This window comes from Strix uralensis, chromosome 2 (assembly GCF_047716275.1).
Source record: "Strix uralensis isolate ZFMK-TIS-50842 chromosome 2, bStrUra1, whole genome shotgun sequence".
In the NCBI taxonomy this organism is placed as follows: domain Eukaryota; kingdom Metazoa; phylum Chordata; class Aves; order Strigiformes; family Strigidae; genus Strix; species Strix uralensis.
The window spans coordinates 40,530,774-40,546,430 of record NC_133973.1 but is presented as its reverse complement, the minus strand read 5'-3'; positions in this window follow the sequence as shown (position 1 = coordinate 40,546,430).

Here is a 15,657-nt window from a genome sequence, read left to right as displayed (position 1 = left end):
GAAGTTTTGCTGATGTTATGGATTTTTTATTTGTCATTTCTTACACCTGCATGTGGAATGTCAGATGGTTTGAGTCCTTAATGGTTACTTCTATAAAGAAGTAGTCATTGGGGTATGTGGGTACTGACAGAAGCCAAAACCCAAACTATCTGTCACCATAACAGAAGACACATTAAATTAATGCTGGGATGGCTCTTCAGGCAGGGAGAAAATCTGACCCAGAGAAGAGCAAACCATGTGACTAAGCATCTCTTCCCTTCCAGCTGTCCTGTGGTCACTCTGGTTTTTGTAATGTCACCGCTTTTACAGCTGTCCCATGACTGTAGTATCTTCCAGAAAAGGAAAACATAGGTAATTTAATTCATCAACCCCAGAAGCCACATGAGAACTGAGGTAGCACCAAAGCTTTAGGTCCCAAGAAGCTGATAAGCAGCAGGCCAAGGCTTTGCTCACCCAGGGATTGCACACAGATAGGCTAAAGCTTGTTTTTGCATCTATGGCTGAGTGAAAGAGCAGCCCATGTGTGCCCTGTCCTCCCCCTGTGCACCGGCAGTGTCACACTGCAGCTCTGCGGTTCAGCCTCTCTCGGTCACCCATGTCTGAGCTGATGCTGCAAGGAGCAGAGAAGGAACAGACCAATGTCAGTGCAGGGTGCTGTAAAACTTGGCCATGCAGAAAAACACCCCTTATAAACCGGAGCAAGGCTGAGGTTAAAAGTAGAGACTTGGAGGATGGTTTCTGCGAGAAGGGGAGGATAAAAGAGGAATTAGATATGCTTATGTTTCACCTAACCTTTGACCCCTCCAGAGCATGTACTTTTTTCAGGGTATTTTGTACACAAAAATGGAAGGTGAAAGATAAGCAGTTTTAAAGCACTGGTGTCTGGCAGCATCTGTGAGAAGGCTGTCTGTACGGGACATCCATTCCACCCAGGCATCTCTGCTGGAAACATAGATTCATTCACTTATCTCTTTCACTAACAGATAAAAACAAATGCTGAAAATATCATTATCTCCAAAATGGTGATTCTGACATGGAAAATACCTGATGTGTGTGTCAGGTATTCCCAAACAGCTCATATTCCCTGAAATAGCCAACAGAAGTAAAGAAGCAGATTAAAATGTGATGGCTGAACAAAAAAACCACATACACCTTTTTTCCTTATCTTTTTACAAAGCTGCTTTCAAAGAAGTTATTTCCTCTAACACCTTGCAAACTCATGTTTGTATGGATTCACATTGTGGACAAGCATCTTCCTTTCACTCCATCATGGCTTCAATGACTGTAAGGGAAGCAAGAGTGTATTTTCTTTTAATCTGGTTCTTCCTCCAGTTTGACTCCAAGGTTTACAGAGCTAAACATTTGTCTTCCACGTACTTCTGCCTTGGCAACATCAGCTGAGGTATGAGAGCATAGGCTCCCCAGTGAAATAGGGCTGTGGCTCTGAGTTTATTATCTTTCAGACCCAAGATCCCATTTCAGCTACTAGTAAATTCAATGGGAAATATGTCAGATGTATTGCAACAGGGTGCAAAATTTGCTTTGTGTTAGAAGTAGGTGAGTTTAATCCTGGTTTTATGAAAGTCTGTAGCAAAGCTCTTGCTGTCTTCTGAAGGGCCAAGCTTTCACTCACTGTGGTTCTTCTAATGAGCAGATAGATTGTGTCACTCAAACAGGAATCTTTCTGTCCTTACTAACTCCCCTCCTAGGAAAAGTCCTACAAGCACCCTGAAGTGCCAAACAGCTGGCCACGGAAAGGGAATTTATCTGCCATTTCTTTTGATGAGGCACAAAATAAAATAATAATTTATTTTACTGTGTCAGAATTGTGCTGGCTGCTCAGGGGCAGCAGAAGAAAAAGCCATATTGCCACCCAACTCAGCAAGCCCAGCTTTGAACTGATGCAGCAAGCACATAGTGACTTCTTGGAGAAGAGCTGCACATTATCATTTAGCTGGATGAATGCATGAGACAGAAAAGTTGTTCTTGATTAAAAACAAATATCGAGCATGGCAAGAAAATGAGTAAGGATAAACAGATTAAGTGTGATATGTCTGAAGGCTTCCCACAGTATAAAAGCCATATGTGGGAGGCATGAGCCTAAAATTAAACTCCTAACAGTGTGAGTTAAGGTTTTTGAAAGAGGCACCTGACATAATCAGAGGGGGAAAGTCTGAGTAATCAACTCATTGAGGGAGGTTCTCACCACTTTCCCATGATCTGCACCTTCTTTCTTCTGTGCTCATCCAAGCAGGAAAACGCCATTCAGGGGTCAGACCAGACAAGCTGACTTACTCATCCCTCCAGCCCCGCTCGTCTGAAGGAGTCCCCGTGCAGAGCCGAAGCAAGGAAGCAGCTGTGAGCAGCCCCAGCTAAGCCACGGCCCATTCAACGCTAACACAAGCCCAGGCAGGCTGGAACTGGTATGAATGCTAAAGTCAAGTCAGCCTAGTAGTGGCCTCCCCTTCCTGTGCTCAGACAGCTAAAGCCCCACACCACAAGCTCAGGTATGGGAGAAAGAGTTTATTTTAAAAACAGGCAAGAGATTTTTTAATGATCAGTCACAGACTAATTGCAACAAGCAATTGCTTGGGACAACAAACAATTAACACAGGGCCTTTCTCGCAAACAATGAGCTACTGGTTGCTGTCTCTGTGGTCGCCATTGTGGGCTATAACCTCAACGCCTTCACAAGCAGAAAGGCAGAGTGGCATGTTTCTAAGAAACATAAATCTTTGACCAATTTCACTCAATCCATCAAATTGTTTTCATTTGAGGCTGCCACTTTTTGTTCACTCGGTGATGCTGCAGCCTTGGCTTCCACAGAGAGCCTGCATTTCCAACAGGAATGCCGGCTGGCTTTCCCATCACCGAGCAGCCAGTGGGACAGCCAACATCCTCAGGGTCTACGTCATTTGCCACCCTTTGCCATGCAGCTGGCATTCCCGCACTTCCCTCCCCGAGGCTCCCTGCTTGTCAGTGGATGCGAGGGAGCCTATGGTTTGCAGGAACCCAGCATCTCTCAAGGCTTTACGACAAACCACTTGTACTGCCACTCAAACCACGTTTTCCAGTAACTCACATTCAAGCAATCATTCACCCAGACCAAACTCAATAGCTGTGTGTTGCTTTAGCTTGCAAGCCACTCGGCTCTGCTGATTTCTTCCCCATTAGCCTTCTTTATAGACCCAAATAACATCTTCTCTTTTCTTCATTGAGTAAGAAATAAACCAGATCCAGGCAAGGTACTTTTGTCAGTGACTAGGAAATCCTGAAGTTTCGGGCTCTCCCCATAACTCTGAAAGCCCACCACCTCGCCTCACTGCCAAGGCCTTTGCAGAGGGAGCCCTGCACAGCAGCACAGAGGTTTTTCCACTCCCTTTGGGCACATGCAAGGAGTGAGACTACAGATTCTTTTGTGGCCACCCTTGTTCCTGCAGCCACCCTTGCTCCCACAAAGACCTGTTGTGACCACAGAAGAAATTCCGGCTCAAGTGGAGCGTGCGGGGCCTGAACATAACATTTTTTGTAAAACAAAGGTCTAAATTAACTCCGCTGAGAGAAAAACAGCGGGGAAACCAACACCAAGGGGCTACTTTTTTACACCAATTTTGGCTCCTTGTGTTTTAGCTATTTGAGGTAACAGACCAAGATTTCTTAGTCATCCAAAGGCAAAACTGTCTCTAGCTCTTTGCCGGCGTTATGGCTTCTTTTTTGCTGTAATCCATGCTCTGGGTGCAAGCATGTGGGTCAGCAAGACACAGTAGCTCCCAGAATATGAGGAAAACTTGCCAGCCTTCTGTCACTGAACACTTTACCAGTTATACAGTTTTTCTCTTTTTGCGGGGAGACTCTCTACTTAGGTGGGATGCAGCACACTTAGCCCATGCCTGGCTGCTGTTTTGGTAGCTCCAGGGTCCAAGCTGTGGTGCTTGGAAGGATGCTGCACAGCCACGGGATAGGCACACAGCACCTTGGTCTATGCCCTGTGGCAAGATCAGCCACTGCTGTCAGCTCCCATAAGCAAATGCAATTAATGGATTTGTTATTTAAAGCTATCAGCCACCCCATGTCAGGCATGAAATTAACAAATGATTGGGAGGGGGAACTTTTCTTCTTCTCCCTCTGTGGAGGAGCTGTCTTCATCCAACTCTGCACCAGTCCAAGATGAAGTAATTTTGGCTCCCTGCATTTTAGCTATTTGAGATAACAGACTGAAATTTCTTAGTCATCCAAAGGCAAAACTGTCTCTAGCTCTTTGCTGGTGTTATGGACTCTTTTTTGCTGTAATCCATGCTCTGGGTGCAAGCATGTGGATCAGCAAGACACAGTAGCTGCTCCTACGTGAGGCAAGTTTCCTAAGTGAGATGATGTGGAAGGGCAAGAGGTGAAATTCAACCACTATTAGTAAAATTTCCATGCAATGCCCACACAACTGTTCACAGGAGAATGTAATTATTGTAAAGAATAACAAAAAAAAAAAAAACACTGATAGAAAAGAGTGCTAGGTTTGGCATTGTTGCTCACAGGCTGCACATAAACAGGGCCTGAAACACCATGTACATCCATGTTTCCTCCCAGGAGTTATAAGACAGTCCAACCTGAGGGTGCACCTGAAGGTTAATAGCACAGCCAGGAGATAGTCTTCTCGTGAGTGCCCCAAGAATCACTCTGCAAGATAGTGTAGATGTAGTTTTGAATACTAACAAGGGAACCCCGGATGCCATTTTGGTTGGGGGGGGGGCAGGTTTTCTTCTAACAAGGCAGGGCAAATCTTGCCATCAGAAGCACTAGGTAATCTTAAGGTAGTTGGTGGGTATTTCTGACTGGAAACTGGGAAAACTACTAGCTGCATGCTATATCTGTGTAAAATGGATGTGCTCAACACCACCTGGAGCTGGATGCCTGGTGGCTCTTTACAAGCATTTTAATTTGGGAGAACAATCAAATGTTAGGGATATGCAGACAGGTCATCATGGACACAACAGTTATTTCACATGCCTCTCTTAGTTATATCTGTTTACTGAGGCTGCTTACTGAGCTTCCGAAGATTTAACTGCTGCTAGAAACCAGGAGTCCCAGCATGCTCCATAAGCCAGAGGGAGCATGTCTTTTTTACCATCTATGTTGCATATAAAATCATCTTATGCAGGTGAGCGTACCTTCCTCTATGCTACATCATAGATATAGCTGGGTAATACATACAGTTTCTAGGAACCTGATTCTTTAAGCTGCACTTCCTTGGGCAGATAGCAGAAGCATACTACACAGCGAAGCATGCAACCAAAGCATCGTAAATATCTATTACCCACTGTGACCTGCTCTAGGCCAAGAGAGTAAGAAATATTTTTCAAAAGTTATCCAGAAAGTATTGTTGATTAATGAATGCATTCAAAATAATAAGCTCTCTTGGAAACACATTAAAAAGAAAAAAAGATATTACATTCATCAGACTGATTTTTGCTGACAAATTATTAGCCCAGCTTTGTCAAGTAGCAGTCTAACCAAAAATGACTGTATGAGCTGCTTTCCTTTAATTGTCCTGGTTTTGCTTCTTGGTTTCCCAATTGTATAGAGCACTTTTTCTCTTCATTCAAGCTTCAAAAAATCCTTCTCCATCAAAAAAATTGGTTTTAGGTTGGCTAGTGTGAGGATGACTAATTTCCATCTACCTTACTCAATCACAGCGGTCAGCCAAAATTTGGAATCCAGCAGATTGTGTCAAATTAAGAAAATAATAAAGCCAGTTGATTTATTGATGACACCTGTTTTGGTTTGTTTTTTTTTTTTTTTTTTTAATCAAACTAGACAAAAAGAAAAAGGAAACAAAACTATAAAGACCTGTTCTCTCTGAAAACAGGAATAATCAACATCAGGAAAGGAGTTGTGGTCGGTTGACCTTGGTTGGATGCCAGGTGCCCACCAAGACACTCTATTATTCTCCTCCTCAGCAGGACAGGGGGGGAGAAAATAAGATGGAAAAAAACTTGGTCAAGATAAAGGCAGTTTAATAAATCAAAAGCAAACAGATGGAAGTAAAGGAAAACAAAATATTCTCTACTTCCCATCAGCATGTGACATCCAGCCACTTCCCAGGAAGTAGGGCTTTAGTACACGTAGGAGTTGCTCTGGAAGGCAAATGTCGTAATAATGAGTATCCCCTCTCCCCCTCCTTTCTCTTAGCTTTTATTGCTGAGCAGACATCATATGGCATGGAATATCCCTTTGGTGAGTTTGGGTCAGCTGTCCTGGCTATGTCCCCTCACAAGATCTTGCACACCCTGCAGCCTACTGGTGAGGGGGGAATGTTGGAGAGACAGCCTTGATGCTGTGCCAGCACTGCTCAGCAGTAGCCAAAACACTGGTGTGTTATCACCACCTTTCTAGCTATCAATACAAAGCACGGCACTATGAGGGCTGCTCTGGGGACAATTACTCCATTTCAGCCAGACCCAATACCTTGCAGGTACCCCTCAAAATCTTTCTGGCCAGCAGTTGTTCCCAAAGTACTTGGTCAGAGCTGTGCTACTTTTCCATCCTCTTCCTCATCATCATCACCATCATCATGAACTTGCATGGTGGTCTCATGGTGGTCTCTCTCATAAATCTCGGTTGCCCCCAAAAAGCCCATAAAGTTCAAATTCTTGAGCTAGCTGTGGATCCACTGAGTGTCATAATTGATATATCTGTTGTCTCCTAAAGAAATGGTATCACCCAAAACGTGCTTTCTGTTACACCAAAAAGTTGCCAGGATTATCTTTATGGAGATCTACCAAGTTACTTGTTTAAAGTATCAACAAAGGCAGTGGTATGTAGGTGTCAGCTCAGGCAAATTGAATTTAGCCATATAAATACATGCCAAACTGTGTGTGCATGTGTGTACGCACATGTATACACACATGCACATCCACACACACGAATGCACTGAACCGATATATATACATATTTATATGAACACATAGAACATACTTTCCTACAGTTACACCCATATACACCAAACAATTGAGTTCATCTCTTTTGTGTTTATTCTTTTACTACTGGACAGAAGCTTGCAGATGTTAAGAATCTGCCAAACCCAGAAGAGAAGAAACTGGTGGGTGCTGGGAAGATTAAGATGACTACAGGTGGTGAGGAAGCTGAAGGTTTATGGGGTTGCTGCTGCCAACTCAGTGTGTTTGGCAGGACGGGGAGAAGAGGAGATCGTACACAGATGTGCCCCATCACAGGAACATTAACAAAAACTGAATGAGAAAATTATTCTTCCAACAGGCCAAGACCGTCTCTTATCAATACCCTTTTAACCAAAACTGTCCTCTGGGGAAGGTCCTTCTTCTATTTCCCAGTCTGAGGTCTCCTCTTATGAGATAGCTATAAGATTTTATGACCAGCTAATGCAGTCCAGGATGGTAAATGCCCATATTCCTCACTTTCCCACCATTTCTTTTCTCTGTCCTAAGGAATCAGAGCATGGACAAATCCCACTGACGTAAATGCTGGGGGGTAGCAAGAATGTTTGCCACCAGGCCATGCTCTGGAATGACAAGTATGCAAGAATTAGCATCTATAACTCTCCATAAACATCAGGGTTAATCTCCAGGGTTTACAAGACTCTTTAAATGTGTTTTAATAGGACAATATGCTTTACACAGGACCCATCCAACACTTCACATATCAGCAAAGTTTACAAGAAGGTAAACTGAGCTGGGGTAATAGTTCAGATGTACAGCCAGGGCTCTAACGAGAATGCCAAAGTCAAAGTAATAAATGGATTTGCAAGTATAATACTTCCCGAATGCCCAAAGAGCAGTCCAATCTGGCAGGACAGTCAGAAGAGAAGAGCTGCGAGAATTGCACTGTTCTCTCTAAAACTCAAATCTAAAGAAATTGATCAAATTACTGCCCTTTCAGTGCAAAAGGATAGGCTGGCTTATACCTGCACTCTGCCAACCTCACCCAGGACTGCCCAAGGACTCTGAAGGGACCAGCACTGCCCAGAGACTTTGGGGCTGCTGAGAATGAGTAATGGTGGTTAATTAAAACTGAAGACTCTGTGGACACCTACTATAGGAAAGGAAGACTGAGGCCCTGAACAAACCTGCTCTTCTTCACTGATGACAAAATCTTCCTTCCAGCTTCCTAAAGCTGGGTGAGATGAATCCTACCCTGGGTTTATATGAGCCTTGGGTGCCTACTTGCTTCAGGTAGACTACACCTCTGCGGTCAGAGCAAGCCATCAGCCCCAAGTACAATTTGGTTTCATTTTGGAGAACAATTTTTAAGATGACTGGCCTCAGCCTCACCATTGTCATTCAACAAACACATGTAAAAGGCAGAATAAGCCTTTGCTAATAGATGACCAGCTTGTTTTGAGTTAACTTATTCTTTCTGTGCTTTTCACCCCAAACTGAATATCAACAAGAAAATAAAGCTGGGAATTTCAAGAAGTGACACATTTCCATTAAATCAATATGAAAACCAGCCAGACAATCCTAATAAACATAATGAATGAATTAGGCATTCAGAGAAGAATGACCTCATGTTTCACTTCTTTATCCTCATCCTAATTACCACAGAACATTGGCCCAACCTAGACTCTCTTTCCATGCCTCTGTAAAGACCTGAGGGGACTTTCTGGAGGGAGACAGCCAATATCTTAGCTGCATTTGCTATTGTCTCTGTTTATCACTTGGCACAACCCCGTCAGAGTATGGGTAGATTGGCAGTAAAAGGATGATTGCTTCATTATAATAATTCAATCTGCACTGAGACAGGCTGTCTCCTGTGCTACGTGAGAAACAGCTAGAAACTTTATTTCATAAGCAAAATTACCACCAGCCATTTTAAAATGCCAAGAGCAGCTATCATTAGATTGTGGTTCGGCTGGCTCTGTTCTCTGGTGCAGGGGCTGCAGTGGGCTGAGGAGTCTTCATCTCACAAAGGAACTGACCTTCCTAGTGCACTGGAGCAATGGGGTGGTAAGCAAGAGAAGATCCAACCATCCCTTTAACACTAAATCAGAAAGTTTAGGAAAAATATCTTTTTCCTAGACCAAGAGAAGATATTCCGTAATCACTTGTATAATGAATTGGCAATAATTTTTGCTCCTTTAGAACACAAGCTTGACCTGGTCACTATCACTGAAATCTGGTGGGAAGATTCCCATGGCTAGTATGTTTAAATCAATCTTTATTGCATATTTCAGGAGGATCAGCTGAGCAAAAGCTAAGGAGGACTTGCACTGTTTGTGGAAAGGGTTTTGGCCTGCTTCCAAGTTTTTAGCAACGGGGGGACAAATGTTCTCATATTGTTATAAATCAGTGTACTCAGAAATGGTGTCTGAGATGGGTACAACCAACATCAACTCCAAAGCCTACAGAGAAGAGTGAATTTAGACCCCTGGATTATGATGCATAGGGACAAAAAAATACACTGTGATGGGTGCTGTAGCCTGTGTAGTGCAAGTGAGAGACCTCCCATTGCATCTACCAACATGTTTATGGCATGTCCAGACATACAGAAGACATAGCATAACTTAAATACATGCAGTGTATAACATGTAGTGTGTAAAATCTAGTGTGTGACATACTATCTGCTAGTTTTTTTTCTTTACAGGTTACCAGCAGATCAAACAGTGTAAAGTAGTGGTTGCATAGATACAAGTCATCATGGCTGGATCATGTTTGTTGGGATTATCATCATATAACCCCAGCCTGGATTGGGTATTTTGAAAAGCCTGCCTTCCGAAAACTGAAAATATCACAAGAAAGATTTTAAAGAGAGAAATGTGGATTCACAACTGTTTAATGACAACAGATCAGTGATGTCCAGGATTAATGAATCCTGGTTTGCGAGGGATGTCTTTCACCACTAAGTGACTATTGGTGTCTGATAAGGCTTGACTTGGTCAAAGCTTTGCTTATTGCTAGCTATTCATAAGGGGTCTCTCTGGGGGGCATCTTCTGATGTCTAGTAAGTTGAGAACCTGTACTAAAGGCTTAAATCCAGAGAAGTCACTAATCGAAAAAAGAATAAATTGATGGTAATGAATATGAATTACAGGCTGTAAATTATAGCTTTATGGTAAGAAAAGGACGCTAGTAGACACTGATGGTCAGCATGAGTTTTAAAAGTATATTAGCTACAAATGGGATCATCAGAAAGGTATCACATTGCTTCCGAATGGACATGCTAAGAATGCCAATAATAAACCCAAAGAAGTAAAAATGTTGAGTAAATATTTCCCACTTGTATTTGGGGAAAAGCCAGATAATGTGTTGCATCTTATGTAAGAAAAACAACCCTTTCTTTTATAATGATAATTTCTAAACTTAGAAATTTTTAATTGGCAGTTCCTGAATAATTTGCATCCAAGAGGCAAAGATGTTCACTGAACCCCTGCTGCTGATTGTGAGTAAGTCTTGGAACACTAGAGAAGTTAGAGATGTGAAGGAAAGATAATGTTGTGCCAGCACTTAAACAGAGTAACTAGGATGACATGAATAAATATAGTCCTGTCAGCCTGACATCAATCTGGACAAAATAATAGAACGGTTATTTAGGGACTCTATTAAGAACTAAGGGGGGAAAAATAGAATTACATTGAAGTTATCGTGAACTTATCAAAAACCTTATTAAAGACCTTATCCAAATAATTTTATAATGTTGGAGCATGTACAAGTTTAGTTGGTAAAGGTAATAGTGTGGATGTAAATGACACTGTTGGACTACTTTACCAGCTGATAGGTCCTCAAATAAAACTGCCTTTGGGGAATGGGTCAGTCTCATGAGCTGGGTTCTTGGCCATTGACTCTTTAACAACTGTTCCCTGCTGATGGAGCTGGCAAATAAGACAAAGACTGTGAGGGACTGATGAATGGCAAAGATGTAACAGCTGATCTGGGAGATGAATCCCGTTTACTCCATAACTGTGACACAGCACAAGAAAGGGACAGCAAAGGAGGCCAGACTTACCAAGTGAGGAGATTGATGATTCTGAAGAAATTTCCAGATCCTGGTGGGAAGTCAGCCAAACTTGATCTCAGTGTTTAAAGAGGCCAAGACTGCCTTTGGCTGTGCAAAGCAAGGTCCATTAAGAAGCAGGGTATCCTCTGTGTTTCACAATGGTATGATGGCTCCTACAATTGTTCTGGTGTTCAGAAAAAGGGTCCTGAAAAAAAAATGGAGAGGATTCTGAAAAAAACACACTAACTTGATTAAAGGATAGGAAAGCATGGATTATTCTGAGAGACTCAAGAGCTAAATTTATGTGACATGTCCAAAGGAAGGCTCGAGAATGACTTGATACTAATGAGTTACGGCTGCACAGACAGCAGAGCTTTCATAAAGATGGCTCCTTCACTTGTCGGACAAGTGTTTAACAAACCTCATGGTCTGATGCTGAAGTTAGATTCATCCCGACAGAAATAAGACACTGTTTTTCAGAGGGGAGAATCGTTAACTGCCAGAATTACCCACCAATAGGCTCCTTGCTATTGATCAGTTTCTAATAAAGCTTGAAGGACTTAAAAAAAAAAAAAAAAAGTACATTGGGTACAATATACGTACAAAAATAGTACAAAAAACCCACACTGAAATTGTGAAATTTCAAGCAGGAAGAAACTAAGGTAGGTCCCATGGGTTGTGTTACAATGAAGATCTATCTATAAGACCCTTAGGTCTCTTCTAACCTTAAAAAATCTGAGAAAATAGATTGTCAGTGATGACACACACTTTCAGTGAGTCTTTCGTCCAACAGACTATCTCACTCCTGAGACAACTAGGAAGACCTTTCTTTACACAACAGAGTGCTCAAACATTCCCAAAGTTACTGTTTGCTTCTACCAGCTAGATGCTTGTTGTGGTTTAAACCCAGTCAGCAGCTAAGCACCACACAGAGTTGCTCACTCCTCCACCCTCCCAGTAGGATGGGGAGGAGAATCAGAAAAAAAAAACCTTGTGGGTTGAGATAAGAACAGTTGAATAACTAAACTAAACTAAAATATAATAATAACCATAATAAAATATAATAATCATAATTGTAATGAAAAGGAATATAATTTTAAAAGAGAGAAAGAAACCCCAAGAAAAGACAAGTGATGTACAATGCAATTGTTCACCACCCACTGACCGATGCCTGAGCAGTAATCTGCCCCCCAGTCAACACTCCCCAGTATATACTGAGCAATGCTCTTACAGATAGACAGAATAAGACATCTTGTCTAGTGCAACTTGTTTAGTCAAGTTTTTCAGCAGCTGTTCTTTTACCTCTATCTTGAGAGTATGGCAATTTCCCCATGCTAATAGGACTTACGGATCTTGTAAACTAGTGAGCATTTAGTAGCAAGGAAGCTAGAGGTTCAAAATCATTTATCCCATTCCTTCATATTCCTCAGCTCCTTTTGTGGCCTCACAGAACTTTTTGACCATTGATTTTATGAAGAAACTGGATGCATCTCTTGCTGCTTATCAGCTAAAGAGCTGATCTGACTGGAAGCACCTCTGTGATCTGCTGCACTCAGTGGGAAAGTTTCCATTTGCAGGATTTGTTCTTTTAGTTCACATGGCCTTGCAGCCCATCCATTTGACCGAGCCTACAGTTTTAAATCACAGTTCAAGCAAAATCACCATGGCTCCCCCCCCTTTTCCCATTAAAAATCTGTGAAACTACCAAGTTTTCCATGGCTTTTGCCCAAAATCACAACCTGCAGCAAATTCATTGAAAAGTAATTCCAAACTTAACCTAGATTAATAATGCTTCCAATTAGTATGGCCAAGTTTTGCAGTTTAACAGATTAAAAATTGTCAGGTTTCGTGTCTCTGTGAACATTTTGTTCCACTCAAACCACAATCCCACAACAAATTATTGCCGCCAAACTAAAGCTATAAAAAAAATCCACCTTTGCATTTTGAAAACTCTACACTTTGGTGGAGTTCAGATCTGCGGTTTAATTTTGTCCTGTTGCATAAAGATGGGAGGAACTTGCTTCTAGATCCAGAATGGTTTCCAAGTCATAGCCCTACCCAGATCAGGATATTTGGACCCATATGCTTTTGTTTGGATCCTTCTCTATTTTTTTCCTTAAAATGGAGGGCGTGCTCAGATCATCTGCGAGTGTTTCAAGTTAACATGTTTTCAGCCATTAACTTCCCTTTAGCTGGAAATCATTGCCCCTTGACTGATGTGTAATATCTAGCCACAGTTCCCCGCTAGTGCAACATGAAACAGGTTTGCTAGCCCACCCTCATGGAGAGGAAGGAGATGAGAGGAGTGAACACCTACAGAGATGCTAATTCAATTGTTTGTGATCATGCTGGCTACCTTCTACATTTTTCTGAGGTTGGTTTCTTCCCCCAGCTTCTGCATTCTTCTCCCTAGGTATGATATTTGGAGACAGAAACATGGGCTGATGATGACTGAAACCACACTCCCCTGAACAGGATGGCCCTTGCACTTTCTAGACCAAAGTACTCTCTGGGACTGTGCTGAAAAAAAGATTTATAGTTTTTAATCTCCTCATAAGGTATGACTGTTAAGTACGCTATAATATATAGGACAGGAATTAATCCTGAACTTATTTAGTATTTTTTTCTTATTTCATCTGTCAGAAGATTGCCATTTCAATTATTTATTAAGAAAATTATGTTTTTCAAGGTAAATGCATTACTTTCGTTATCTGCTTTCAATTAGCTGGGAATTCACTATGTTCAGCCAAATGTCCATTCATCAACAAATTCCAGATTCCTGGCAGTCTGAACAAATTCCCAATTTTCTTCTTTTATGAGTAAAATAAGTGAAGATATTCAAGCCTCATGCTAAATTATGGCTGGGGTTAGACTAGCCTGGAGGGAGGAGAAAACAACTATGGAAGGTCTTGAAATATATTAATAGATGTTTTGATAGAAGTAGAGTTAAAATATTTTACAATCTTTTTTCTTCAGGTGCTTTGTTACATTAATTAGATGTCCTCCTGCCCTCCTTCACGGGCAACTTAATGAACTGAGCTGGTTGTCCTCCAAAATGCGTGCAAGAGGTTGATGAGATGGTCTCTAGCTGCCTTCCCCAGGGACATGCAGGAGCAAAAGCAAAGGAAAATACATCCTCTACCACTGCAACTCTTCATGTCATGTCCAACCCCCCCAATTAGTGAGTTCCCATTTTCAGTGCAAGGCTGTGCAAAGCAGCTCACAGGCTGCTCCAGGACCACCACTACTGAAATAAAGTCACCGCTCTGCCTCTCATTCCCCAGGTTGTGCAGAAAGCTAACCATCCTCACATGGGCTGATGCCTTTCCCACCAGACATAGGAGGCAGGAAGATGAGATTTTTTCCCTTACATGATTTGTGTTCATCTCAGCCAGACAGTGCTCTCCACATGGCAAGATGATGAGGCTGAGGTTTTGGGGTAAAAGCTATGCCACCTTTGCTTCTTGGTGACACAGAGCCCTGAGAGCCACCTCACCATCCAGTAGCTCTGCCAATGGTGGGTGCTCCTGCTGAGTGCTCTCCCAACAGGCAAAACCATCACCATCTCTTCAACGTCTGTCTAATGTCCTACAGCCTAGGCAGTCGTGAACTCATGTGTTTATTTTACTGGTAGAATACACCTGCAAGTTAAATATAGTATGATAAGCAGATGTTCACTTCTATAAATTGAACAGCACACAAAGATTTATAGATCCCAGAGGTTCAGATTTAGCGAGTGGGAGCCAAGGTCACAACTGGACCTTCAGATTCAATAAATCTTGACATTACTGGAGCGTTGGGGGAGGGGAGGAAGGCATCGTTATAGACATATAACAATTTTTAAAGCATGCCAGTGATGATCTGCAAAGCAGATGTAAGCCAGGATGATTTTGATACGTTAAACTGACTCTGCCAGGCAAGAGATGAAATAACTCGGAATTTGATTTGGAGTCACATATGGAATATAGGAATGGAAATGGTGATAATAAACCCCTGTTGGTATGAGAAAGAGAGGAAAAAAAAAAGGTCCATTAGAAAGAATAAATGTTTTGGATTTGTGCTATAAGAACACTGTTGATATCATCAGTGGTGAATTTATTCTAATTAAGATACTTTAAATGACATATCTGTGCTGTGCTTTTCTTTCATGCAGTGCACTAATAAAAACCGCTGGTTTAGCTACATAAAAACCAAAAAGTCCTGAATGAGAAGAATAGGCACACGCTGCACCCCACTGGTGTCTCCCAGCTCAGGAGGAAGAGTCGGAGACCTGACAAAGAGAATAGGTTGTCAGAAGTAATTTAGTCTCTAGTGCCCCTTCAGACCCTGGTCTCTGCTGGAGTTTTAAACACTGACCGGCAGCAAGGATGGAGGGGAAGGAGGGCGAGGCAGTATGGACAACCTGCGCCAATGTCACTGTGGAAGAAAGAGGCTGGAAATACAGAGAGTTAGGGAGAGTAAGAGGTAAGGAGGAAGATTTTAAATGGGCACCAAAACATCCTGACACGGCTGTGTTGTAAGCACCTCCATAGGGGCAACTCAGTAGCCATTGCCTTGTGATAAATGCAATAAGATAGTGCTAAGGGTGTAAATAGAAGTGGATAAACCAGAGTGAAACATCAGAGACAGCCTGAACTGACCCCTGCCAGCCCAGAGCCCAGCCTGGGCTGTGAGCCCTCCAGAGAAGTAGTACAA